At 46.7% G+C, this 26,468-nt stretch overlaps 1 protein-coding gene across 3 annotated transcripts in view; it reads left to right on the top strand.

Moving 5' to 3' along the window:
* The window catches only part of LOC135898354 (neural cell adhesion molecule 2-like), a 542,388-nt gene that overhangs the window by 84,601 nt on the left and 431,319 nt on the right, over positions 1 to 26,468 (top strand). For 2 of the 3 annotated variants that reach the window (XM_070537575.1, XM_065427236.2), the window contains exon 2: positions 25,699 to 25,782. The gene's annotated coding sequence lies outside the window, so the exon portion shown is untranslated. Of the gene's footprint in view, positions 1 to 9,570; positions 9,615 to 25,698; positions 25,783 to 26,468 lie in introns of those variants that run through there. The other variant, XM_070537576.1, reaches the window with a different exon arrangement.

Genomic DNA, 26,468 nt, shown 5'->3' with positions numbered 1-26,468 from the left:
CCAAGGCGCTCCACCAATAGCTTTGTACAAATTGCTTTGTAAATCTGCCCCCAGATGTTCTGGTTAATGGCTTTCATCTCTACGAAACTGCATAGTGAAATCTCAAGTACTGTCTAGGTATTCTCACTACAACAAACATAAGCTTACAAGGGCATTAATCTCTAAATAAGGCGAATAACGTTCTGTAAGCGTTCGGGTATTCTGTCATATTAACAACGCTCGTTAACGGTTACTGCACAATTTTATCGCTTTGTTTTTCTTATAACATACACTATCTGTGTCAAAATAATTGGCCCCGGTTCCCTGTCGAATATTACGTCTTTTACCATGCAGTTAGCTCAAATGTGTCACATCGAAGGAAGGTACCTCAAAGACATGATATAATACGGAAATCGTTGAACACGTTCTCACGTACTGACTTCTTGCGCAGGCAATTGCGGTGTTTGTTTCTGTTCTCTTTCCCCCAACTTACTGTAATGACAAGCTGCTTTGGGTGATGCTTGAGGCCGATTTCGACAAGTCTTGTAAGGCTGCAGGATACCCTTTACGCTGGGCAGACGTTACATCATTTCTTGTCATAGTTGTAAACAAACATTAGCGTACCGCGGACCCCGTTCCTTTGTGTTACATCTATAGACGCGCACCTGTTCCTTCTCTAAGCCGTCAACGCAAAAGGCACGATAATTTGGATTGCACCAGAGATACCTTTAGACAGATAACTTGAAAGCAGAGTTTGATTGGTGATAACCTGATTACTTGGGCTGATTCTCTCAGACACGGCACTCAGGCTTTGATAATTGCTGAGCGCTAGCAAATGCGTGCGTCCTTCCAGCGAGTGGCGCTCATTCAGGGCGTCCTCTTTTTGACAGTATATAACGCGAGATGATTGCGCCCATCAACCAAGCGGCTCTTCAGTTGTGTGGGCCCTTACAATGTTTGCAAGTGGGTATAAACAAGCGGCTGCAAACGCCGAGGATTTTCGTCGTAAGTGTAGCAGAGCGCCAATTAAAGCCAGCACGTATACGCTCAGCTATGCAACGCGCACCGAGAAGGAAGAGCGGCGGGACGAGAATAAGGAGGAGACACGTAAGGCTAGCGCACGCATGCAACACGCGATGATACGATGATGCCACAGGTGGTCCCGCGCGGAGGCCGGTAGCCAAGTTTTTTTTACGGCCCCTAACTCGCATTGTTCGCTGGTCTGTGCGCGCTTCGGAAACGCGCTCTCGGTGTAGCAGTAGCGGCTCCGAGTGGTCCCCTGTTCCTCTTCCACGCGATGCTTCGCGGTCGGTCCCCGCGCGGTGGCCCGAACGATGCTATCTCGCGCGCGAACATACGATACCGAGGAGCCTCGGAGTAATTGAACGTTTTTCCTTTTTTCTTCTTTCGCTTCTCTTCCTCGAGCCGCATCTTCTTCTATCTGGCTCGCATCGAGTCACGCACTCATGGCACCCTTGCCGCGGTTATCTGCTCGGCCTGCCGCCTGGCACGACTTCCCGCCGACATGGCCGCTCTCCATCGCTTCTGGACGCGCGCGAACGGGCTGTGTACGAGCACGCAGCGGCAATGTTTAGGGCGCAGTGGCGACGGCCACGCCGTATCTTCGCGCTGCTTCGAGCGAGCGTGCTTTGCGCTGTGCTGAGCGCATTAAATTTCCAAACGAGTTCATTCGCCGTCACCTGCTCTGTTCGCCAGCGCCGTTGCACTTCGCTTCATTGAACGCGTGTGCGTGAGAGCTGCGCCCCGCTGCGTTGCTCACTGCCTCTCTCCCGATTTCTCGTTCCCAGGTAGCTTCTCCCTCTGCCTTCTGCAGCTCCCTTGAGTTCTTTCGCGTTTCTTTGTTCTTGCGTTGTACTGAGGGCTGTTCGTTACGAAAGATTCCGATTGCTCTGCTTCCATCATTGGAGACCGGCCACCACCATATCTTCCAGAGTGGCTTCTTGATCACGCTCCGGCCGACTATCGGCGGAGTATAACGCTCGTGTGGGCAGGTTGAAAATAATCACAAGGCTACCACTTGTGTCTCTCATTCGCTCGCATTTTCTGTATCACTTTATTTTTGTACTCGCTGTAATTGGTCTGGCGCTGCCTACTGTCGAAGCGCCTGCGCAGAGAGGCGCCTCTTTAACACGCTCAGCGCGAACCGTGTAACCGTGGCGTGCCGCGGTGGCTGGGTATTTTAGCCTTGTTAGTATGGCCAGTATAACAAAATGAGAACAAAGAGGAATATAAAAATAGGGCACGCTCGTAGAGACAGCAGCAGATAGATAATGACCTCAGGAGTCTTAAAAGTAAAGCGAGAGAAAGACAAAGAGACTGAAGTGAAGATCAAACACGTTAGCTGTGTGTGCTGTTATAGCTGACCTTTTAGTGCGACGCTACGGTAGGTGTTATTTCCTTTACGGTGACAGACCAGTGCCTTTAAAATTTTTGAACGCTGGGAATAGAGCTTGTAGCCGACTTAAATGAAGATTACTTAAAGAAGATTAATGGAATGACGAAGAGGAAAAGATAACTATAAAAAAAACCCGCTGTGGTTGCTCAGTGGCTATGGCATTAGGCTGCTGAGCACCAGGCCGCGAGATCTAATCCCGGCCCAGGCGGCTGCATTTCGATGGGGGCAAAATGCGAAAACACCCGTGCACTTAGATTTAGGTGCACGTTACAGAACCCCAGGTGGTGGAAATCTCCGGAGCCCTCCACTACGGCGTGCCTCATACTAAGAAAGTGGTTTTGGCACGTAAAAGCCCATAATTTAATTTTAACTATAAGAAACAACTATTTCCGTATCAGCAGCGTCTTCACAAGGGCGGTATGAACACGTTCCCTTCGACTTTGCTGTTCGTTTTACACGCGTGGGTTCTAGAACTTATTACTTGGTAACATTTCGCGTCAGAACTACGACTTGCATCATCAAACAAAAGGTTTCGAAAACCCACAATAAAGCACCTTTAGAGTGCTTAATGTTGTGCATAGAACTGATGTTTCTACACATGGTGTTTATTACATGACGCAGTCATCATTACGACGACAAGCACTGAAGATGCTTGTCGTACGTCGAATGTCATCTGTTGCAGGAACTTCATTATGAAGGGGTGGTTATCCCAGGGAGCAGATGTCTCATGCTTGACCGAAACCGGCGTTGAAATTGAAGTTCTTTGCAATTAAAATGAAATCGGGCCTACAATAAAAAATAGAGCGATGACGTGTTAGCTGTACCAGTAGCACGTACGCAGAATGATTAGGATCGTACCAATACGTAGGGCAGAATAAACGACCTTTCTCCGCACCGTTCTTAACACACTGTGTACTGCGAGGCGTGCGAACGTGACCTGTCGTGAGTGCAGGTAGTCCAATTTAATTTCCTTCCAGAGCTGTGCAGCAACAACACACGAAAATCATCGTGCCGTACAGGGAACGGAAATACCTAAGGTACAGTGCGTATTCGAGGGCACATTGCCGAAAAAAAAAAAGAAAAGTTCCAGAGCCGCGGCTGCTGCGCTGTGCAAGTTTGCAGAGCCCCCGGATGCCGGATCCAGCGGCAGGTAGCTTCCTGGCGTGCGCAATTACCGCACGGCCCGTATTAGAGCACCGCACTGTACACGGAGCTTGCAGGCACAGGAGCGAGCCGCGAGACGATGGATGCCCCCGCTGGCAGCAGCAACGTGGATGTTGCCTCGCGCTTGCTCCCGTTTTGTTTTCTCTGCTTCGCTTTGTTGCAGGCACTGTGGAAGTAAGCCAAGGAACAAGAAATGAAGCGCACAAGCGAAGGCCGCGCACCTTACCGTGAACTTCGCGAAGAGAAAAAGCGACCCCCTGTTGATGGAGCTTCAGCGCTTAGCGTGCATTTCGGGGGAGTAGAAGTGGGGGAGAGGGGAGGGGTAGTAGTGGGGGTTGCCTAGGGGTCACGGATCACCGGGTTGGTCCAATTATCTCATTCACGGGGCTCGCGCACAAAGAAAGCTGCCCTCGGGAGTGAAACACGTGGGCTTCCGTTGCGCCTCTTGAGAAAGTGGAGGAGATATATGAAACCTCCTTGGTGGCATCCGCGGGCCCCGTATTCTCCGCAAAATGGTGCAGAACGTACTTTCTATTTCGCCCCAGCCCGTTTAGCTCTATGCACGTTTGCGTGCTTTTACTTTTTTGTCTCACCGAGAGAGAGAGAGGTGCGTATGGTTTCGTGGCTGCGACCGAAGGTGGACCTGAGGATATACGCTAAAGGCGTGATCGTCCCGGCCCCTTCCTCGACGATGCGGGGCCCGAGTTTCTCAGGCTGTGCGAGCGCCCTGTCGAGCTTCTAGGAACATTACCGGCGTACGTGCTCTTGACAGCCAAATTCATCACACTTTTGTTTCTCCGCTGCGCCACCGCCACGCTCGGGCGGCCGCTGCAAAGCGTGCGGAGGACGCCGAGGAACGCTCTTGCGGTGTGAGGGGGAGAGATGATTGGAAGGCTTGGCTTGGGCATTGGCACACACACCTGGGCCGTGCTGTACTGCCCTGGGTGCGTACGCTACCGCTCTTTCGTGTTACTACCTTTTTGCGCTAATGTTTAAATGCCTCAAGGACGGCACTGCCACTCGCGGTAGCTGCGCGTATGGGTTCCGATGTTGTTTTCTGTTGTTAGATGCGCGTGTCAAGTGGCCCTATAGTCTTCCATCACCCTATCTTTCCCTCACAGGAAGAATGTAAAACAGGTTTGTGGCCTCCAAATAGCCCTTAAATACGTGACTAACGAAAATTTCTTTGGGTGGTCTATAAAGTAATTGCGGGTGTATATTCAGTGAAGTATGAAGCCAAAGTCCACATGCTGTCTTGACCATTATCTCCACATTTTTGTCGGCTGCTGATTGCAATATTTTTAGTAAAGGCCGTTGGGAAGTCGGTGGAGCACCAAGAAAGTTAACTTGTTAATGACTCTTTTCTCTTGGCAGACTGTACATTTTCTTAGAGTGTAAGAAGTGTATGCACTTAAAGAACCCCTCGCCCTTTCCTCTCCATCCTGCACAGTCTAGACTGCGTAGCTCTTGGCTGTTTCCATCTATATTTCCTTCGTATTATTTCTTTGGCGTTGCTCGCCTCAAGAGTGAACGTGTGTTGTATTGGCATGGTATTAGCATTTTCCGCCAGTGTCGTCATCTACTCAGAGGTGCAGTGCGTTCTGCAAAAATACTACGTAATCACTTCAACGAGATGAAAGGGGGTTAACCGAGGGTCCCGATATTTATTAATCATATCATGAGGAGCCAACAAACAAGGGCACCAAGAACAACACAGAGGAATTTACTTGTATTTACTAACTGAAATAAAAAAAGTCTAAATTAACGGAATTGAAAGTGAATGTAAAAACAACTTTCCGCAGGTGGGGAACGATCCCACGTCTTCGCATTACGCATTAGACAATCTTATGATACGTATTCGCTTGTAACGTGCCTTGTACTGGTACGCGGGAAAAGGACATAATTTTGCCTTTCCTAATGCCTGCGAGGAAACGTTACTGTTAAGATATAATGAGTGTATTGGCATGCTGAAAATTGACCGAACTAGAGACAGCTCAGGCTCAGTGAAGGTTCTTACAAGCGTATTTGTGAAAGGGAAGATTCTCATCCATTCCACAGCAGCACGAAGCTACAGAAGAAACCCACACACCTTTCTCAAAAAAAAAAAAGCTTCACAGTTGACAATTTTGTCCCAGTCAAGGCATCAAACCCGGGATTTACGCCCTTCCACAGTGGTCCCTCTACCATCTGAGCTATATACGAGTAGGCCAGCAGATCGCACAGCGAGGGTGGACATATCGACAACTCGAAGCACAGAGACGCTTAATATTCAACGTTATTCAGACTTCAGTGTTATTCAGAATTGTTCATTATTGTCTCGCGCGCTTCGAGTTCTACGGTCTACTCGCCTTCTAATTAGCTCAGACGGTACAGTGACCAGCAAGGAAAGGCGGTGATTCCAGGTTCGCTCTCCCAGATCTGGAGGAGTTCTTATTTAGCTCCGGGGCTTCCTTTCTCAGAAACCCGTATGGGTATCCTTTGAAGAGTTGTGCTACTCTCGAATGACTGACAACTTTCCATTTCATGAACATTTCTCCTTCTCGCGGGCCTCGGCTGAACCGATTTGCCATATTAACGGTACTTGTCTTCGTCAGGGCAACAACTGCTCCAGACTGTATGACGCTTCTGATGTCGGGCTAATTTTTATTACTTGACGTTTCCTCTTCCTGTAAACCTTCGTCCTTTTTGACTACCTTCGTAGATACACGCGAGCATTTATCCGTGATATCAGACAGGAATGAAGTATTCAATAAAAAAAACGCAAAAATAATAGTTACAATATTTCGCATTATTATGCCTCATAGACTTTGTTCCATAGCACATGTGCTTCCCAGTCGAGGGAAAAGTTTCGAATGGTACCTGCAAGCCGCGTCACAAAGATCCGTGCATAATCATTTTGTAAACGCCCTACTACAGCGACGGAATAGGCCTTCCGTAATGATTGGTTATGACATAGGTATAACAATATGGTTGCAGGACTTGGCGCAGTAGTGACACCCTTTCCTTTGCGCTCGTGTAGCACGACTGAACAGACACACCTGAAGTATCTTACGATCCCGAATAGAAAGGACGCGTATAATGAGTAGCAACATATGGCATGGCTGTCCAGCCGTTAAATTAGTGCTACGAGCTTTATTCCGAGAATGCTTTGACGTTAACGGGTCTAACAACAAACCGTGTCCCACTTTCACACATGAGCGGGTGTCCAGCACATATCAGATATGCGTGACAGCCTACGGCAACTAAAGCTAAGAGTACGGAAATACACGTACGGCGATGTTAACAAAGACACCAGTGCGCTGCTCCCTTAATTGCATGAGTGCGTGTGTGTGTGCGTGTGCGTGTGCGTGCGTGTGTGTGTGTGTGTGTGTGCGTGTGTGTGTGCATGTGTGTGTGTGCGTGTGTGTGTGCGCGTTTGTGTGTGTGTGTGTGTGTGCGTGTGTGTGTGCGTGCGTGCGTGCGTGCGTGCGTGCGTGCGTGCGTGCGTGCGTGCGTGCGCGCGCGCGCGCGCGCGCCTGTTACTGTACTAGGTATCATTGAAACAGACGCGTCAGCTCATCATGGACTAATTTAGCGTCAGTGCCCGGAACGCACTAACAACTTGACCCTTTAGCGGTAACGTTTTCTTACCACTTGCGCGGAGGCGCCAAACTTTATAACCCACTCGCACAATGACAAAGGCGTACGTAATACTTGTAGAGTTATATAGCACACCGCTATTGTGCTTCCTGCACAGGATCCCAACCACGAGACACAGGCGCTGCAAGAATAAGTTCGGATAGTGTCTGTGGTGCGCCCTTACCGTGCACCATACCGGAACCAGCTTTCATTTGCACCGCAGTACTCAGGTATATTGGTGCTCGCCGATCACTAGCTCTAAAGGTGGGCAGCCCGTCTAGGCCACTGATAGAGGCCTTCCGACTTCCATACACCATAGTGTCACTTTCTTTGCCTTGTTACGAACATTTCTGACGCCCAACGAGAAAACTCGTAGGCTCCACTGCCGTTTTTCCTGCCCCATTTGAAACCTGCAGGTTGCAGAACAGCCGTTGATGAGATCTGTCCGCTTTAGTCAGCGTCCGGCGGCGCAGTTTCCTACCAGCATATTTCTTGCGCGTATGAGACGTAAGAGACTGCACGGATGGCCGCGATGCTTATCGGCCAGTGCACCATATGGCCAACGGGACGGCAGCGACGGCTCGCGGCCCGCAAGAGGTGTATGCGTGCGCGCATTCACCGTCGTTGCTCGAGTCGTGCTGGAATCGGCGGCATTCGTTTTCTCGCGAACTCTCTCTCCTCTGCGGCGACGCAGACCGTCTGTCGACACTCGACGAAACGCGAGATGCTATCGGTCGGTCGCATTGCCGATTCGGGTCTGGATAATCGGGTTCCTCCGGCGTGCGCTTGCGGATAGGTATACGCGCGCGCCTGAGCTCGATCGTGTGTCACATTCTGTCCCTGCCTGACTGTTCCGACCATTAATCACAATTATCGTCCCCCGGTGAATTCTCAATCGTCTCGCGGACGTAAGAGATGCGGGTCCGGCCGCTTTTGAACTCGACGCTGAGGCCTTTTCCATCACGAGAAAGCTCGAGCCGAGTGTTATCGCTTGAAGGAAGGAGAATAAGGAGCCCCAAGTGCACACGCAGCGTTGCCTACGGTTTCGTACTATTTTATACCATCACCACTTGTCTTTTTAGTTATGGACGATGTCACGGTGATTGCAGGATTTCGTCTTGAATAAGATGTGCTTCCTGCTGATTCATTCGGCAACAGTCTCGAGGAGTCTAGATTCCGTCCGCGCAAATTAATGGTACACGCCTCCTCTCGAAAGATTACGGGAGCCGTAAAGCCGGTGAACTCGCAGTGCTTCCAGTGTTTTGGACAAAATAGTATTGGGAAGACACGTCCACGAATGCCCACGTAAGTTCTCACCGGGCCAACTTCCACATTATCTTTGCATACTCTTGTGATTATTGTTGTAAATGGTATCTTACCTTTATTCTGACTCAGAAACTGAAAGATGATTCAGCAGGAGGCTGCTGCGACCCTTGTACTGTCGTCGAGGAAAGCAAAAAAGGACAGTTGCGAAAATGTGGCCACTGAATTTATATGCATCTGCATTGCTATGGAATGTATTAAAGGGCTGATAAATTCTGCCGTTATAGTATACCACCATGTTATTAAGCTGGAGCATTTTGTCGTGCAATATGAAACTGAAGTTTTCTTCAAGTTTACTTAAACAATGACATAGTGCAGGGTGACTTTACTGTAATTAGCTGATCGGCTCTCGTTGCAAGCATCAAATTTTTTCACAGGCCATCAAAATATTTGCTGTATTCCTTGTTCTTGTTTCTTGAGGTGCCCAGGCCATCGAATTTTGGTAGACTGCTTGCTATGGCTTCTGTGCCCGGAGACGAAAGTCGGTCGGAAAAAAATACAGTAGCATGGTGGGGGGTGGGAGGGCGGGGGGGGGGGGGCATTCGTGTAACGTAAAGCCAAAATTTACATGGCACATGACGTGGCTACAGAGCCGATCTGACGCAACGGCGATGGTTTTCCGAGATTTTAGAGTATTAGAAACATGGAAAATGTGTAAGCTAATGTGTCAAGCAACACTTTGTACATTGGTCTGGTTTCTTCGAGTGGTTAGATATGTCCTTTACTGCTTCTTTTTGAGTCAATGGACAACCTTCATTCTTTATTAAATGTGAAACTCCCGGGAAGTTTGGCGACAGAAAGGGCCGGTGATCGGAAAATCTTGGCTAGAAAAGGAAAACAAGAAAAATAGCTGATGCCTCTTTCAGGGGAATTGGTTATAATACGAAAGTGAAATGTGCATTCTAGGAAGCAGCGACAGCTTTGTTGCACATTCCCAAATGCAAGTCCACGAATGTACGCATTGTTTTATTAATTACAGCTTCGCTCGAATGGCTAAGCAACGGCAGCGATAGAAAGCAAGCGAGGCCTGTCCTGCTGCACAACGTAAACGCCCCCCCCCCCCACTCCTCCCCCTCGGTGGCTACTTGGCGTCATAGGCGTATCAGACGCAACGGTGAGTGCGTATGCATGTGGCGAAACCAGCTCCGGTGGTATCGCACGCGCTCTTCCATACACACTTTTTACAGGTGAGCAGATGTGCGAAAGCGGGGAATAATGATGCTTATTGGCACTCCCATTGAAACAGGGTGGGCACAAACAGTGCCCTAACCTGCTTGATTTATTCAGGGTTTACTACATCTGTCGTTATCTAGGCCTTTGTCTATTTGTCGTGTTCAAATTCTCTATCACATTGCTGTATACCATCACTCGCCAGGAACGCCGTCACGCGTAGACGCCGATATACCGGGTGTCCCAGCTAACTTCAACCAAATATTTAAAATATACAAATGCCACGTAGCTGGACAGAGCACAGATAATGTTGTTTGACGTCGCTTGGAGATACTCAACTTATTCTTTCATTCCACCTAATTAGATAATTAGTTTAAATTAATGAACCAATTTCTCAAATATTGTTATTAGATGAAAAGTGTCAATAAGAAAGTTGTAGAGCAACATGAAAAACTCCCACTGCACCTTTCTGTTGCTCAATACGTGCTACATAAAAATATTTTTCCGAACGTGAAAGAAGCCTGCGAATAGTGCCTCGAGCGGCCAGCCGCGCGGCAATTTTGCGTGAATTTGCGGGCTTCTTTTACGCTTGTAAAACGCTTATGTAGCACGTATTGAGCAACAGAAAGCTACATTGGGAGTTTTTCGTGTTGCTTCACAACTTTCTCATTGACACTTTTCACCTAATAACAATATTTGAGAAGTTGATTAATCAACTTGAACTAATTATCTAATTAGGCGGAATGAAAAAATAATATGAGTATCTCCAAGCGACGTCAAACAACATTACCTTTGTTCTGTCCAGCTACGTGGCACTTGCACATTTCTAATGTTTGGCTAAAGTTAGCTGCCACAACATGTAAAGCGAGACACACTTCCAAGCACGGCCATCTTTACTGCCCTTATATATGTCCCGGCTGTCGGCTCGTTTCCTACAGAGTGACTCAGTGAGGAAACAAATGATACCTAAATATTCTCATCTTCAACAAATATACGTCATTAAGAGCACTATTTCTTTAATAAAGCAAACATTTCTAACCTATATCTAGGCCCACTTTCCTAATCATTAGGTACGCGGGGAAAGGAAAGGCATCGTAATCTCGTGGATTTTCGTGATGATGATAGCGAGACATACGTACATGGGACATATTTTCTCTGGAGTTAGGCAGAGAGCACTTTCCTGTTAAAAAGGTAATCAAAATGCAAAACGATCTTAGAGGTCTATAACAAGATAGCATTACAGGCAGTATACACTAAAGGAACAAGTCCGTGGATCACTAGGAAAAAAGAAAAGGTCGCAAGACCTCAAGAGCAGCACAAGCATGAATAGGCCTTGAGAACATAAAGCGAAAAAAAATGCATATGCGCTACTGTTCACAAAAAAATGATCAAGTCAGGGCAACAAAAGCATTTTGGAGCCTTCAGAGTTGGTTTCTCTTTGGTGGGGTACGACCAGGGTTCAAACAGTTTTTGCACTGGGAGGGCGCCTATCTGAAGTGTCCAGACGACCTTAAAGATATCTCGCAGCTGGTCATGTTATGGGCACTTAATGAGACAATGTTCAACGGAAGCGTCTATCGTACCAACGAGTTCAGTCATTCGTTCAACAGGCCGGGATCCATGGTGTGCCTCGATGGCAATATTCGCTTTCAGGTTACGTTCAAGTAGACAACGCTGATTCTCCTTTATTCCATATCTCGTTTATTTCCATCACTTCAAATTCGCAGTCTGATGCACATGATGGGCTACTCTCACATGCGTAAGCAAGCTTACTTTCCTTGTTTGATAAACGTTCAGTTTGCGTAACAAATGACGCAAGTCAAATTGCGCCCTCTATATCTGGCTTATTTGTTGTCCCACGCAACCCAAATTTCTCACTTTTCGCACCCACTGACAACAAGAACTGACACTCTTGTGGGACACTTGTCACAGAATGCGGTTCTGTTCGGGATCCCGAACGGCGTCGAAGCGGGCTAATACCCATGACGCACGTAAGGGTGATTATGAGCGCGCGACGATTGCGCCGTGAGCGGTGGTTTCGCCCGCCGCCGATCGCGTCTGCAAATCTCGTCGAATAGGTCTCGCGTGGGAAACCACGGCGGGGCTTGGAGCTATGTTGACAGAGCCGGTACCACTTCTTCAATAAGCGCACCTCGCGCAGACCGAGCGTAGCACGGGGCGCTCGTGCTGCTGTGGGAAGACAAGTCGCGGCGGGCGCGACGGCCTAATTGGCGCTTAACGCGGTAGAAGCACTCGTGTGGCACACATATTGGTAGGAGCGCGCGACGCGGGCAATTTTCTTGAGGGCTCTCGATCTCTATGCCTGCGCGCGGATAGCGTGGGAAAATCCGAGCGAGAGTTAGTTGTTGTGATCCCCAGCCACGAAGGAAGATGTTGTTGCCAAATAGAAGCGGTTCGCGGAAGCGTAATCGAAAGCGGCAGTGGCCATTCCGAGTTGTCTCAGCCCCTTATAATTGTAATGTGCTCTTTTTTTTTCATCATGTAGAACCTACTTTTGGACGAAAAGAGCATTAATGTTTGCACAAAAAGCAAACTTGTCGCTATCTGAATGGCTCAATAGAGGGGCCTTAAGGGTAGGGAGCCTTCGTACAGTGCTTGCATGACTCCCTAGTTATAGGGTATTTGCTCTGCGTATAAACGCATGGACCTATACGTCATACTCGACGGAAACTTACCGTGTTCATGAAGGACTGAAGCAAGTGTCTTGGCTATCCATGCACAAGAAACAAAGGCCAATGCTCAATAAGAATAAGGCGCCTTCATAAAATACGGACATTGTGAATCACTATAGAGGGCTCACGGACAGGCTCTATATGGACATAATACACACATAAGGCACTGTCGGTGAAAGGTTCAGGTGAAAGAAGATCGTGCAAGTCGACATGTATTTACCGAGAAAGTAGTAAGGCGAAGCTTTATGGGGCAGCCGTATACCTAGCGCAAAGCATGAACATCTCGGCCGGTTATGGTCTACTGGGGGAAGAGGTCTATAAGTGCGTTTTTCTTACGTGTTCATTTTACTTCTGGAACAACTAGACAAATCAACACCTAGCAGGTTGAACTAGTGGGATTAGCCTTGCAGTTGCTGCCGGCAATTGCTCCACCGTAGCGACACTTAAAATACATAAATCACATAAATCAGACACGGACCTCTCAACTACAAATAGTCACGCCTAAGGTCACAGTCACTCCTAAGGTCACCATGTGGAGGCCTGGTCGACAGCGCCTCAGCTACATTACTCAGCATGAACAGATTAAAGCAAGGCTCAACATAAGCAATTTGACCCCACCATTTTTAATGGAAAGAAATTAATAGAAAGAAAGAGGCCCAGCCTATTCAGAAGACCTTTAGCCCTAAGCTACCTGCGCTTCACTTAATGTCTCTCTTATTTAAAAATTTATTCTGGGAACCTTACGTGGCCAAAACCTCGATTATGTATCGAGTTTTCTGATATTTTGTTCTTGCTTTTCTTTTTCTTTTTTTCCTTCATTTAAGAATTGTTGATTTTGGAATAGCGAGCTCTGACAGCCTATACCTTCCCATGCTTCTATATCTAACTAAATAAAGAAAGGGCCTCAATTTGAATATAACGCACGCCGTAGTGGGAGACTTCGGATTAACTTTGACCACTTGGGTTTCCTTAACTTCCACCCAATATTTGGTACGAGGGTGCTTTTGCATTTCGCCCCCAACCAAATGCTGTCGTTGCGGCCGGGATTTTATCCCGTGGCCTCGTGCTTCCAGCGCCACGCTGTAGACACTAAGTCACCACGGCGGTTAATGTTTCCTCTTCACAAAAAAATAACTAAGTCAAGGCAAGGGCTGTGTCTCTAAATTTCAGCGTATACAAGCCCATGGTTGCTTGAAACCCCGTTTTCGGCATGCTACGTTTCAAGGTGTGTAACATATCAAACACCGTTGCACCTATAGTCCACGAACACAGCGGAAAAAAGGACAACCTCGACAGGGTTAACACATTGTGCGAGTTCGACGCCATGCGTCCCCGCACCAAGTGCGCTCGCATGCCTGCACGCCGCCTGTAACCAGCGGCGTGCTACAGCACCGCGCGTCACACCGTCGGCTGCCGGCGCCTCCTGGCAACGCTCCCGGGGGCTTCTCCAATTTGGCTTCGTCGCCAGCGCTTCCCGTTCGCGGCATCGGCCGGCCGGGGGGATCCTCCTTCTATTATCCGATCGGAGGACCTGCCGCATTTTCCAGCTACTGACTGATAAAGTACGCATAATTGCGTGAGCGTGAGCAGACCAGCCCCCCAGTCGCTTGATGCCCTCGGGCTCAGATCGAACGACGCTGCCCGCCTGCTTGCCTGCCTGCCTTGCTTGCCTGCCTGCCCGCCGCGCCGACTATCACGGCCGCGTCGCTTTTTGTGTTCGTTCTCTCACATTTATGTCTGCCTATTCGCTTACTTTGTGCGCGCGTGTGCCTCTACGTGCACGTAGTGCCTCGACGGTCCTCTTGGCGCAGCGCGAACGAACCATGCATCAACTTCGGCCGTCGGCGCTTTTATAAACGCGTGCACCTTCGGAGTCTTTTTTTTTCGCGCAGTCCGCCCCATCGAACCGCCGCCCTCTTTGGAGCCGAAACTGTACGGTCGTTCCGCCACTGTCTTGTAGCTTCGAAGTCGCTGGTGCGTGAGTGGACGGTGAAGTGAGAATGTCCGAGCGCATTAGCTCGCCGCGTGCTGTGAAAGCTTTGTCTCATCGCCTCGTCGTTGTCTTTAGCATAGAGAAATTATTTTGCACTTAAAGTGTACATCGGCCTATTTCGCCTGTCTGAGCCCTGCACATCACAGACGGTAACTGTTACAAAAAAAAAGCAAGAAAAGTAGCCTACAGAAACGTTGTAAATGTTTGTTCATAAGAACAAATTTATCATTGAGGTGCGTTTGTCCATCGACACTCTAAACAATAAGTCAACAGGGTGACATCCTTCGTGCTTACGGTCTCTTGGGTATACGAAGACAACAAATAGAAGAAATAAACGTGTCCACTGTTTTCTTTATTATTTAATAGCGAGTCGGCAGAAGTTGCTTAACAAGGCAATTTAACAGGCACACGAAACAGTCCCTAAATGAAATGTGCGGCCCACTGTACTATTTACTGATCAACAAACGCAACGCCATGCGTGTGGTCAGTGGTAAAAATTAAGTGTCCTACAGCAATATGGGCACGCCATGTGCTGTTCAAAGTCTTCAATAAGGGCTGCTGACTGCCATACAGGGACTTCTTATCGACACAGACTTCTTATCCTTCGAAGCACTGGTTTGAGTTTGCAGTGGCCATAGTAGCTATCCCATCAGTCACTTCTTTTCATACCCTGTTATTTTTGTCTTATTTAAGCGCTGGCACTAATTAGTGACAGTCAATTGGTCTGTCTCTCTTTAGACCTCACACAGTTCCTGTGAAGGCGAAGCAAGAATGGCATTTCTTTAAACTTCTCTATTCTATTTAACATGGTTAGATGACATTGTTTACGTGCCAAACCACGATCTGATAATGAGGTACATGGTAAGGGGGAGGGGGTGGCCTGGGGGAGGAGAGGAGGGATCTTAATTAATTTTATCTTCCCGGTATTCTTTAATGGGCACTCAATGCACAGTACATGGGTGTCTTTGCATTTCGCTCGCATCGAAATGCGGCCTCCGTCCGGGGTTTTATCCCGCGACCTCGCAGTTAGCGGCGGAACGTCAAAGCCACTAAGCAACCACGGCGGGTCTGGGTAATGCGGTGAACCCCACAAGTGTTGTATTCTATATTGAAAAGATTGGCGTCGAAGTCAGGGTCTGCGTTAAGAGCGGTGGAGAACACACCATGTACAGAAGGAGAGTTAGAACTTGCACATGCAGGTTTTCAGTAGCTTGAACTAACTGGTTGCCATTTTCGCTTTCCACGTTCCGTTTCAAGTTTGAAAGTCAGGCACCGGCCGAGGTTGTTCTGTAGCTATGGCGCTGCCCTGCTGAGCTCCAGGTCGGAGGTTCAATCCCGGCCATCGCGGTCGCATTCGATGCGGTTGGAATGCAAAAACAGTGTGTACTTAGATCTCGGTGCTCGTTAAAGAATGCCAGATAGTCTAAACAATATAGGAGTCCCCCACTACGGCGTGCCTTATAATCAGATGGTGGTTTTAGCACGTAAACCTCCAGAATTTCATTTTAATATTTCCGGAACGTGGCAATGGTCTGGTGGTGAGATTCTAATCAAGTTGCTTCCAGCAACTTTATTTCAGTTAACTATACGCACGAAGATCAAGATTCTTTCCTGGTTTACGTTGATTTAATTGTTTAGTGCATAGTAGAGACTTTAGGGCCAGGCGGAAAGGCATATAAATGCAAGAAAAATTAGGAAAAAAGGACATTAACGTACAATAATTAGAAAAAATGAGAAAACAATAAATTATTATTGCTGTATATAGCGTAGGCTAAGGAATATACTAGCGCCAACAGTTTGTGGAAATGGCAGTTCGTGCTATCCCTGAGCAACGTCAGAGCTCAGACATTAACAGTTATAAAAAAGTCAAATATAATTACATAAGAACCGAAGACGATAAAGATCACAGTGGAGCAAGAATAGCACCTCGCGCAAACACAGTAGTAGTAGTAATCGATTTCAGAAATGACGGTCACCCAAGGTCATAAGCTTGATTACCTCCGAGAAATTTCTACGTAATCGCTGTATAATTACCTCGTGACGAATTGCGAATTTGTTTTTCTCAACACACGATTTGCATAAAAGAAAGGAGAAGCGTTGAACAAAAAAAAAAGCTTGGACTTTTTCGCTTCTATTTGTGGTGACGTCGTGCTATCTGCGCCTAATAATTTCTCGAATAAATGCCGGAAGCCGGTAACTACAACGCTTTTCCCGAAGGGCTTGTACGCACTCGCCTTGCCATACTATACACGTGCCAGCTACGCAAAAAAAAAAAGAAACAGTAGGTGCAGTTCGCAATAGGGGAGGGAGAGAGGAAAAAAAACCGCGTGGGACACCATTTCCGTGCGAATGACATTATCTACCCGAACAATCTTAATAGAAACCAAGAACGCGACTGTATAGGTGCGACGAAATCCCACCTTGCATTACCGCGCAGTAGCGAAGGACAGTTCTTTCAGCGTGCTCGCGCTCGCCCCTTGTAGTTACACTTCCACGCAGTACGGCTACGTGAACAGGGAGATATGGCGCTTACAACGAGGCCTTTGGATTGCATGAGGCAGTTACTGTCAAGGGCAGCAGTACGCGGCGCTTGAGTTTATATGCATGGACTTGCGTAAACGCCGGCCACGAACTGGCTATGCGGTCGCACGGTTTAATTCCCCACCCGCTCGTATATAGCGGAGCTAGCGCCTGGACGAATCTAATCTGATACCTTGGCACATTGAAGAAATGAGCCTTATTCGCTCCGTGGAAGCTTAGAGTCTCACACGGAACGTTGTCTGCCACTCGTACTGGCTTGTACGTATATACTTTCTCGTATGCGTATATGTTTCGCAGAGCCGTTACGCTTCGGCGCTCACGGGTTCCGCGCAAGGGGTCTTGTTTACAAGTCTGGCATGGGTCTCGGATCGTGCCGTTTTGTGGCAGTCAGGCGATTACGCACTTTGGACATTTCCATAATGGGGGGCTGTCCAAATTGGCCGTATTGTTGTGAGCACCTGCGCCTTTAGTATTCTGGCTCGCGCGGTCGTGCTCGCCTCGTCACGCTGCATACGTCTTCTTCCTGTCCGCACTCCCTTGTCTTGTTTCGTTTTCGAAGAACAACGAGTGTTCTTGAGGCAGTCGTTGCTTCTCGGGGATTCACATCTGACGCTCTTAGCGGCTGACTGCGCCTGAAGAACATAAACGGTGCTATTGACAGCTAACAAAACATGTCAAATGCGTGGTTGCCTTTGAATGCAAATCACGATGTCAACTTAACCTGTAACGCTATGTTTTATTAGAGGACGCAAAGAAAAAAAAAGCAAGGAGAATGGAACAGACACTAGACCTTGGGACAAGCGTCACTTTGTTGAAGTCGAAAAGGTTTTTCTCCAAGATACCACGCAGGTAGACTGCTAGTTTCATTCATGTATACGGTATAAAAAAAAACGAATAAAGTAATTTCGACGATTCATTTTCATAAGTTGTTTTATTAACTTGTTGAATTATCACTAGGTCAACCCTGACTCCTATTCTGTATAAGCTAAAAAAGAAACGCGAGTTAAGGTACGGTAACAGCCCTTCTTCATCGGGACTATGGAGTTGCAGGATTACACGTTTAGAGTTTATACTATACCACACGACGGTGCTGCCATGTTTCTATGCGGTGTCCCTCCCGTCCATGTTTTCTTGTGTGATTTGCGCTTGTTGTGTGCAGTGAATTACGTTACCACATCGTTACAGCGCACAAGATCTGTGTCTTCGTTTACTTGTTCGTGCTAAATGCGCATGCTATCGGAGATACAGAACAACATGCCTGTACGAAGACCCTGAAACAACCCATAAAATGGAGAGAGGGTGAAATTACTTCTCTTTTCTGCGTACGCATCGAGTGTCAGGTCTTTCTTTCTCCCTGTGCGGCAACAAAGGCTGCATCTATGCGCTATCGTTCCTTTGCCTTGTTTTGTCTCTTCAACTTTATTGACCGCGCGTGCTTTTGGAGAGGGCTTGCAAGTTTAATCAACCGGATAACAGACGCTTACCGGTTCGCCAAGAACATAAGGTAAGTGGCTCCGATTAGATAACTCGCGATCAGTCAGTGCGTTCAGGCGATCTCTTCGGATTGGTTATGCCTGCATTCGAGTGCTAGTCAGCCGTAAAGGTAAGCAATCATTATGTCAGAACGTGTCGAACATGATTTACGATACAATGGCGCTACTCACGTTGATCGCGGATGACTGGTGGTGTGATTGCGAACCGTGGCCTGTGATTATGCCCTTGCTGCCACTACGGGACGTGCGTAATGCGAGCGCCTTGCTAACACCCTACCATTCGTGCACGTTAGGGTTGTTAGTGTAGTTTAAAAACAGTAAAGAAATTTGCGCGTAAGGATGTTCGGGCATCTGCTATGGTGTGTAAAAGCAGTATCATGACAAAAAGGTACATTTCTTTCTCTTTGCGTGCGTCGTATGCAGTAATCTCAGCAGTCTTTCATTACTTCCCTCAGCTCCCGCATTCCAAATAAAAAGAGAACCCAAATAAAAGAAACAGAAGGCAAAGAAAGCTTCAGTTTAAGTAAGCGCAGGTCACTATATAATACGTGTTTTCTATATGTATATTTACGTAGAACATCACAAACAAACTGCAGAGCAAAAAGCAAAAGCATCTGCCGGTCGACAGCAACTGAGCCCTGAAGACCGGGAATTTTATTTTTATAAGCTGAACGTTACATTTGCCGACTGTAGAGTATATTTGCCACAAAGCGCCACTGCAGCCTCAAACGCAGCAACATTGCTTGACGTTTACAACGCAACTCGCTCGTATTCCTTTTGACGGATGCAGCATCACAAGTTTATTTCCACAGTCCACAGAAAGTTTTTTCAACATAGTCTATAAACTAAATAAACGTTGCCAGGTTCATATTCCGGACAGGCCGCCATTGGAATATGAACCTGGCAACGTTTAACGCTAGAACGTTATCTAGTGAGGCGAGTCTAGCAGTGCTATTGGAGGAATTAGAGGGCAGTAAATGGGATATAATAGGGCTCAGTGAAGTTAGGAGGCCAAAAGAAGCATATACAGTGCTAAAAAGCGGGCACGTCCTGTGCTACCGGGGTTTAGCGGAGAGAAGAGAACTAGGCGTCGGGTTCCTGATTAATAAGAATATAGCTGGTAACATACAGGAATTCTATAGCATTAACGAGAGGGTGGCAGGTCTTGTTGTGAAACTTAATAAGAGATACAAAATGAATATTGTACAGGTCTATGCCCCTACATCAAGTCATGATGACCAGGAAGTCGAAAGCTTCTATGAAGACGTGGAATCGGCGATAGGTAGAGTGAAAACTAAGTACACTATACTAATGGGCGACTTTAATGCAAAGGTAGGCAAGAAGCAGGCTGGAGACAAGGCAGTAGGGGAATACAGCATAGGCACTAGGAATATCAGGGGAGAGTTATTAGTAGAGTTTGCAGAACAGAATAATATGAGGATAATGAATAACTTCTTCCGCAAGCGGGATAGCCGAAAGTGGACGTGGAGGACCCCAAACGGCGAGACTAGAAATGAAATAGACTTCATACTCTGCGCTAACCCTGGCATCATACAAGATGTGGACGTGCTCGGCAAAGTGCGCTGCAGTGACCACAGGATGGTAAGAACTCGAATTAGCCTAGACCTGAGAAGGGAACGGAAGAAACTGGTACATAAGAAGCCGATCAATGAGTTAGCGGTAAGAGGAAAAATAGAGGAATTCCAGATCAAGCTACAGAACAGGTATTTGTCTTTAACGCAGGAAGAGGACCTTAGTGTTGAAGCATCTAACGACAATCTTGTGGGCATCATTAAGGAGTGTGCAATGGAAGTCGGTGGTAATTCCGTTAGGCAGGATAGCAGTAAACTATCGCAGGAGATGAAAGATCTGATCAAGAAACGCCAATGTATGAAAGCCTCTAACCCTACAGCTAGAATAGAACTGGCAGAACTTTCGAAGTTAATCAACAAGCGTAAGACAGCTGACATAAGGAAGTATAAAATGGATAGAATTGAACATGCTCTCAGGTATGGAGGAAGCCTAAAAACAATGAAGAAGAAACTAGGAATTGGCAAGAATCAGATGTATGCGTTATGAGATAAAGCCGGCAATATCATTACTAATATGGATGAGATAGTTCAAGTGGCTGAGGAGTTCTACAGAGATTTATATAGTACCAGTGGCACCCACGACGATCGTGGAAGCGAAAATAGCCTAGAGGAATTCGAAATCCCGCAGGTAACGCCAGAAGAAGTAAAGAAAGCCTTAGGAGCTATGCAAAGGGGGAAGGCAGCTGGGGAGGATCAGGTAACAGCAGATTTGTTGAAGAATGGTGGTCAGATTGTTCTAGAGAAACTGGCCACCCTGTATACGCAATGCCTGATGACGTCGAGCATACTGGAATCTTGGAGAAACGCTAACCTAATCCTAATCCATAAGAAAGGGGACGCCAAAGACTTGAAAAATTGTAGACCAATCAGCTTACTGTCCGTTGCCTACAAACTATTTACTAAGGTAATCGCAAATAGAATCAGGAACACCTTAGACTTCTGTCAAGCAAAGGACCAGGCAGGATTCCGTAGAGGTTACTCAACAATAGATCATATTCACACTATCAATCAGGTGATAGAGAAATGTGCGGAATATAACCAACCCCTATATATAGCTTTCATTGATTACGAGAAAGCGTTTGATTCTGTCGAAACCTCAGCAGTCATGGAGGCATTACGGAACCAGGGTCTAGATGAGGCGTATGTAAAAATACTGAAAGATATCTATAGCGGCTCCACAGCCACCATAGTCCTCCATAAAGAACGCAACAAAATCCCAATAAAGAAAGGCGTCAGGCAGGGAGATACGATCTCTCCAATGCTATTCACAGCGTGTTTACAGGAGGTATTCAGAGACCTGGATTGGGAAAAATTGGGGATAAAAGTTAATGGAGAATACCTTAGTAACTTGCGATTCGCTGATGATATTGTCTTGCTTAGTAACTCAGGGGACCAATTGCAATGCATGCTCAATGACCAGGAGAGGCAAAGCAGAAGAGTGGGTCTAAAAATTAATCTGCAGAAACTAAAGTAATGTTTAACAGTCTCGGAAGAGAACAGCAATTTACAATAGGTAGCGAGGCACTGGAAGTGGTATAGGAATACATCTACTTAGGGAAGGTAGTGACGGCGGATCCGGATCATGAGACGGAAATAATCAGAAGAATAAGAATGGGCTGGGGTGCGTTTGGCAGGCATTCTCAGATCATGAACAGCAGGTTGCCATTATCCCTCAAGAGAAAAGTCTATAATAGCTGTGTCTTACCAGTACTCACCTATGGGGCAGAAACCTGGAGGCTTACGAAAAGGGTTCTACTCAAATTGAGGACGACGCAACGAGCTATGGAAAGAAGAATGATAGGTGTAACGTTAAGGGATAAGAAAAGAGCAGATTGGGTGAGGGAACAAACGCGAGGTAATGACATCTTAGTTGAAATCAAGAAAAAGAAATGGGCATGGGCAGGACATGTAATGAGGAGGGAAGATAACCGATGGTCATTAAGGGTTACGGACTGGATTCCAAGGGAAGGGAAGCGTAGCAGGGGGCGGCAGAAAGGTAGGTGGGCGGATGAGATTAAGAAGTTTGCAGGGACAGCATGGCCACAATTAGTACATGACCGGGGTTGTTGGAGAAATATGGGAGAGGCCTTTGCCCTGCAGTGGGCGTAACCAGGCTGATGATGATGATGATGATGATGATGGTGATGATAATGATGATGATAAACTAAATAGTATAGAGTGTAAGTATACACTATATAGTATATTTATATAAAATCGGCTAACTTGAAGCCTCGCACTACCAGCCGACTTTGGTCGGTATAGGTGTTCTGCAAAAAAGACGTTCGGAAGTCCCTACGACCAAATAAACAAAAGCAAACAGACTTGTTAGCAATTGCTATTAATAGATGATTGGTATACTCGCCCTACGCAAGAGACTTAGTCTATATAAGGTAAGAACGGGCTAGATATATTCATTAAAAAATTTATACTGTCCTATATTTTTTGTCCTTTTCTTTACGAGGGCACATAGTCTCTTCATACAACATATTGTGCGAACCCTGTTTCTTGGCTTTATAGGTTGTAGCAAGCTCAATTCTAAATGTATTTCGATACCTTGACAAAAGGGCACCCTCCCTCCCTTTCTTCCGCACAATCAGCCGGACAGGAACAGATCACTTTGACGAAGGCTATCTTCTTCACTCGTTCAGCCGTTTCGTTTCATTCGCTGACTGCAAGAATTCGTGCCTCTTTATCGCCTCTGTTTATAGACGCGCGTAGGGTGTGGTCAGTGTCTCTGTTCTCTCGTGGTCATCCTCGGCCGCGACTGCCCCCGCCTGTCACCGTGTACGGGACCAAGCAAACGTGACCGGCATGCCGCCGCGTCCCTAATCGGTAGGACCGCCGGGACAGGCGTCGCCGAACAGGCTACGTGCCATGCGTTGACATGGAATGGCAGTGCCGACGGGCACACCACAGGGGTCTCACGTCTACGGCAGTGGAAGTCGGCGTATATAGCTGGCTGCGTCTCGCAAGTCCGTTTATACCTGTAAAATTTAGTACGCAAGCGCTGTTGCACGGAGCCTTCCTGGTCTGTAGAGCTTCATTTACATTTATGCACAAACGAGAGAGAGAGAGAGAGAGAGAGAGAAGTTAATTAAGGCACGCAGTTTAACTAGGCTTACTGTCCATGGGAGGAAGGAGCAGGGGGAAATTAAAGCGAGAGAGCCAGAACCATTCGTATGCATTCCTGTTACGAAAGCCATGGTTAACAAATGTTATAAATTACTTTCAAAGGACGTTTTTTTTTTTTGCAAACTCGACTGGTAGTATAACTCATATTTGGTATGTGTGTCCAGTTTGACAAGTACGTAAAGTTGGCGCGATTATTGATCGCGGCACATTTAGTGCTACATGGAAAACCGTTCCGAAGAGCACTTAGGGTGATTTCGAAAAAAAAAAATACCGCACGTTGTAACCATGACCAAAACTTAAACTATACTTTCTTAACAGCGCTGCTATGAAATTAACTCTGGTCTTGTATCTGCTGTATTAATTTTCGCTGAGTGTCAGAGCATTGGGACGCCAAAAACAGGATTCCTTTTTCTTCGTCATCCACCGCAGCTCGTGGTTGGCATATAATCGGCACTTGTGCCATCAAAACCGATGCACGGCTACTCCATCTTAAGACGCCCCGAATCTCATTCTTTTACTTGAGTTAGTTTTATAAAGGCGGCGTTCAGAACGCCGAAAGCTCCTATACGTTTCGAAAAATGCACTCCACCGTCGCAAACATACTAGCTAGTCTGAAGATGATTAGGTGGCTCTCACCCGTGCTGTGATGAAAGCTAGAGAGTGGGAGAGGGCTAAATTATTTTTAAAAAAACAAGACATAGAACAAACAAGAGCAAGAAATTTCCCCCGCATGGCTTCGCGTCGAACCACGGCTCCGAGAGAAGTCACGTGACTACAAACGCCGCGCAGTCGCTGTTGTCGTTGACGCACTTACGCATCTACAGCGACGTCGCCCAGAGCTGAAGCGGTTTCCACGTTTCTTTCAGATAAGCGGACGCGTCAGCGAAGAGTTACAGATGACGTCGATTTCAACAGGGTAGCACGATCGCGGTTTGTTCTGCCGTGTTTTCGTACGCCACAAGGAGAGATGAGAAATTCGTGTCGTAATAGCCGCTCGTACGGTCGTGCTTTCGAAAGTATCTTTTTTTATTATTCGTAGTATTATTTATAAACAGGGTTATTCGCTTCTGCCATTACAGCGAAACTAAGGGAAACCGATGCTCGCGCTCGAGACAAACGTACGGAAGTTTCGAGGTTCGTGCCGGTACATTTTTCTTGTTCGTTACGCATATATCTCTGCCTGCGTTAGCGCAAGCACTTCCACGCCAGTACGAATGCGATCGCCTGCGCTGATACATAATTTTATTTTCTTCGCTATGCGTTTCTTTATTATCATAGGAAGCCGAGAAACTCAATTCGGAGTGCCCTTTGAAAAAGCGAGTCTGAGTCCGTGGGCGAGCGAATTACCATGTCTGCCGTGATGTCCCTTTGTTGCCCAGACAACCGTGTCGTGCCTATAAACTGTATAGCTTTCCAAACGACCAGTAGACACCGAGCCTTCCCGCAGTCATGGTTAACAAATGGGATCGGAAACAACGTGGTCACGACTCAATAGATTGGCTCTTATAAATAATTAATTGGCTTCACGCCGCGAATAAGCGGGAGGGCCATCGGTGGCGCTCTCGCAAGCCGCGGTCGTAGCGCCGGTAAATTTATTGCTTTCGGTTCCCCTCGGGCTGACCGCTAATTCTTCGCGCCTTTCGCGTTGCTTCATTTTAGATGACCGCCGGCGCTTGACCGCGCTATATACGTGAGCGGCCCCGCGGTCTCTACAAGTTGCTTCGTGCGCACCTCTTCAATGTCTTTCTCCCTTTGACAGAGTGCGCGGCAACGTTTCTTTGTAGAAGTAGTTTGTCTTCTCGCCATTTTGTGCGTGTTTTTAACAGTTGCGGTGGTTCTTGAGTACGCATAGTGGCTTCAGTGCAACAGAAATACTTACAATGCAACTCATTCAGGGTGACCTTTGCACGCTACTTGCATGAAGTCGTGTTCGAAGAAGAGGCAGTGTTTCCTCTAGCTGGGAATTTACGGCGCCCTTCGCGTGTTCATCTATATGCTACCGATTTTGCGGAGCTTATTTTAGCCAGTACATCTGATGTTTATTTTTTCAGCTGTTTGATGTTAATCTGGAATATCAGTATAGATAAGTACATCAGACGTACAAAATTAGAAATCAGTAATAATTGGTGCACATAAATAGAGCACAAGGAACATTCATCTATGGCGAACTCGTACGGCGCTTCTTCGACAAGATAGAAGGAATTGACTATCAGATAAGTCATTTGTTAGTTTGGTTCTCCTACTATCTTGCACTTAAGTGTATTAATTAGCTCGCATGCTTCATAGTTTAGAAATACCGTAAGCGGTACAATGAAGAGAAGAGATCGTTTTCGTGGGGAACCGAGCATTTTCTCATGGAGGAGAGTTACACTCGCTGTTCTGTGGCAAATTTCTTGTAGAAGACAAGATTTCGTGCACCATCTTCATGAAGCATCCAACGTACTGTAACACGCATTTTTCCACAAAAAACAAAATCAAATAGAAGGTGTCTGAACGGGTTCACCACGCTTTAAGATACTTTCGGAAGTTTGCAATCACTCCTGCTAGAAGCATTGACGTGACGCGGCATAAATCATCCTTGCAGGCTGAGTCAAGTAAGGATACTGCAGAAGATAAAGGAAAACCACCTGTTTGTCTGAAACACAGAAGGATAAGAGCAGACAGCCAGGTAAGATAACTAAGTTTCTTTCCCATAATGTCAATTTTAAAATTGAGTCTCATTAACCTGTCAGAGCGAAACAAAGCAGTTTACGTTGTTCAGAATCACTTTCATCGCATCCGAATGAATTTCGTGCATTGAAATTCCGGAGAATAACCCCGTATGGAAATTTTCAGGTAAATCAGGGTAAGTACAGGGAGTCGAATACTGCAATGCTTATGGCACACTCCGCTGCACTTATATACTGTCGAAATATGCCCTATACGTTCGTGTTCGCTTTTGAAAATTGCCAACTTTGCCATGGAATTAGAGAAATTTGATGCGATTCGCTATCGTCCTCAAGAAAGATATAGATGCGTAAAGTTCATCCATGATTAGAGATTGGTCAGACCAATGAAAAAGAAAATAAAGCGTATTTTGTATAAATTGGCATCACAAAGATGGGTGTCTTTTTGTTTGTCTCTATACTATGCACAGCTGTACAAGGCCTTTGGATTAGAACAGTACATCCTATACCGGGTGTCCCAGCTAACTTGAACCAAGGGTTTAAAAATGAAATATTGGGGTCAGGAGAGTGAAACTACCTGCATATTGGTGACAGGCATTTGGCGCACCACAGGAAATTTTTTGTATCGCAATTACTTAACTAGTAATTAAGATAATTTTTTTAAAATTTTTAATATTGACTTTAGACA

Source organism: Dermacentor albipictus, chromosome 4 (assembly GCF_038994185.2).
Source record: "Dermacentor albipictus isolate Rhodes 1998 colony chromosome 4, USDA_Dalb.pri_finalv2, whole genome shotgun sequence".
Classification (NCBI taxonomy): Eukaryota; Metazoa; Arthropoda; class Arachnida; order Ixodida; family Ixodidae; genus Dermacentor; species Dermacentor albipictus.
The sequence above is the reverse complement of the archived record's forward strand: the minus strand, read 5'-3'. Positions and strand labels throughout refer to the sequence as shown.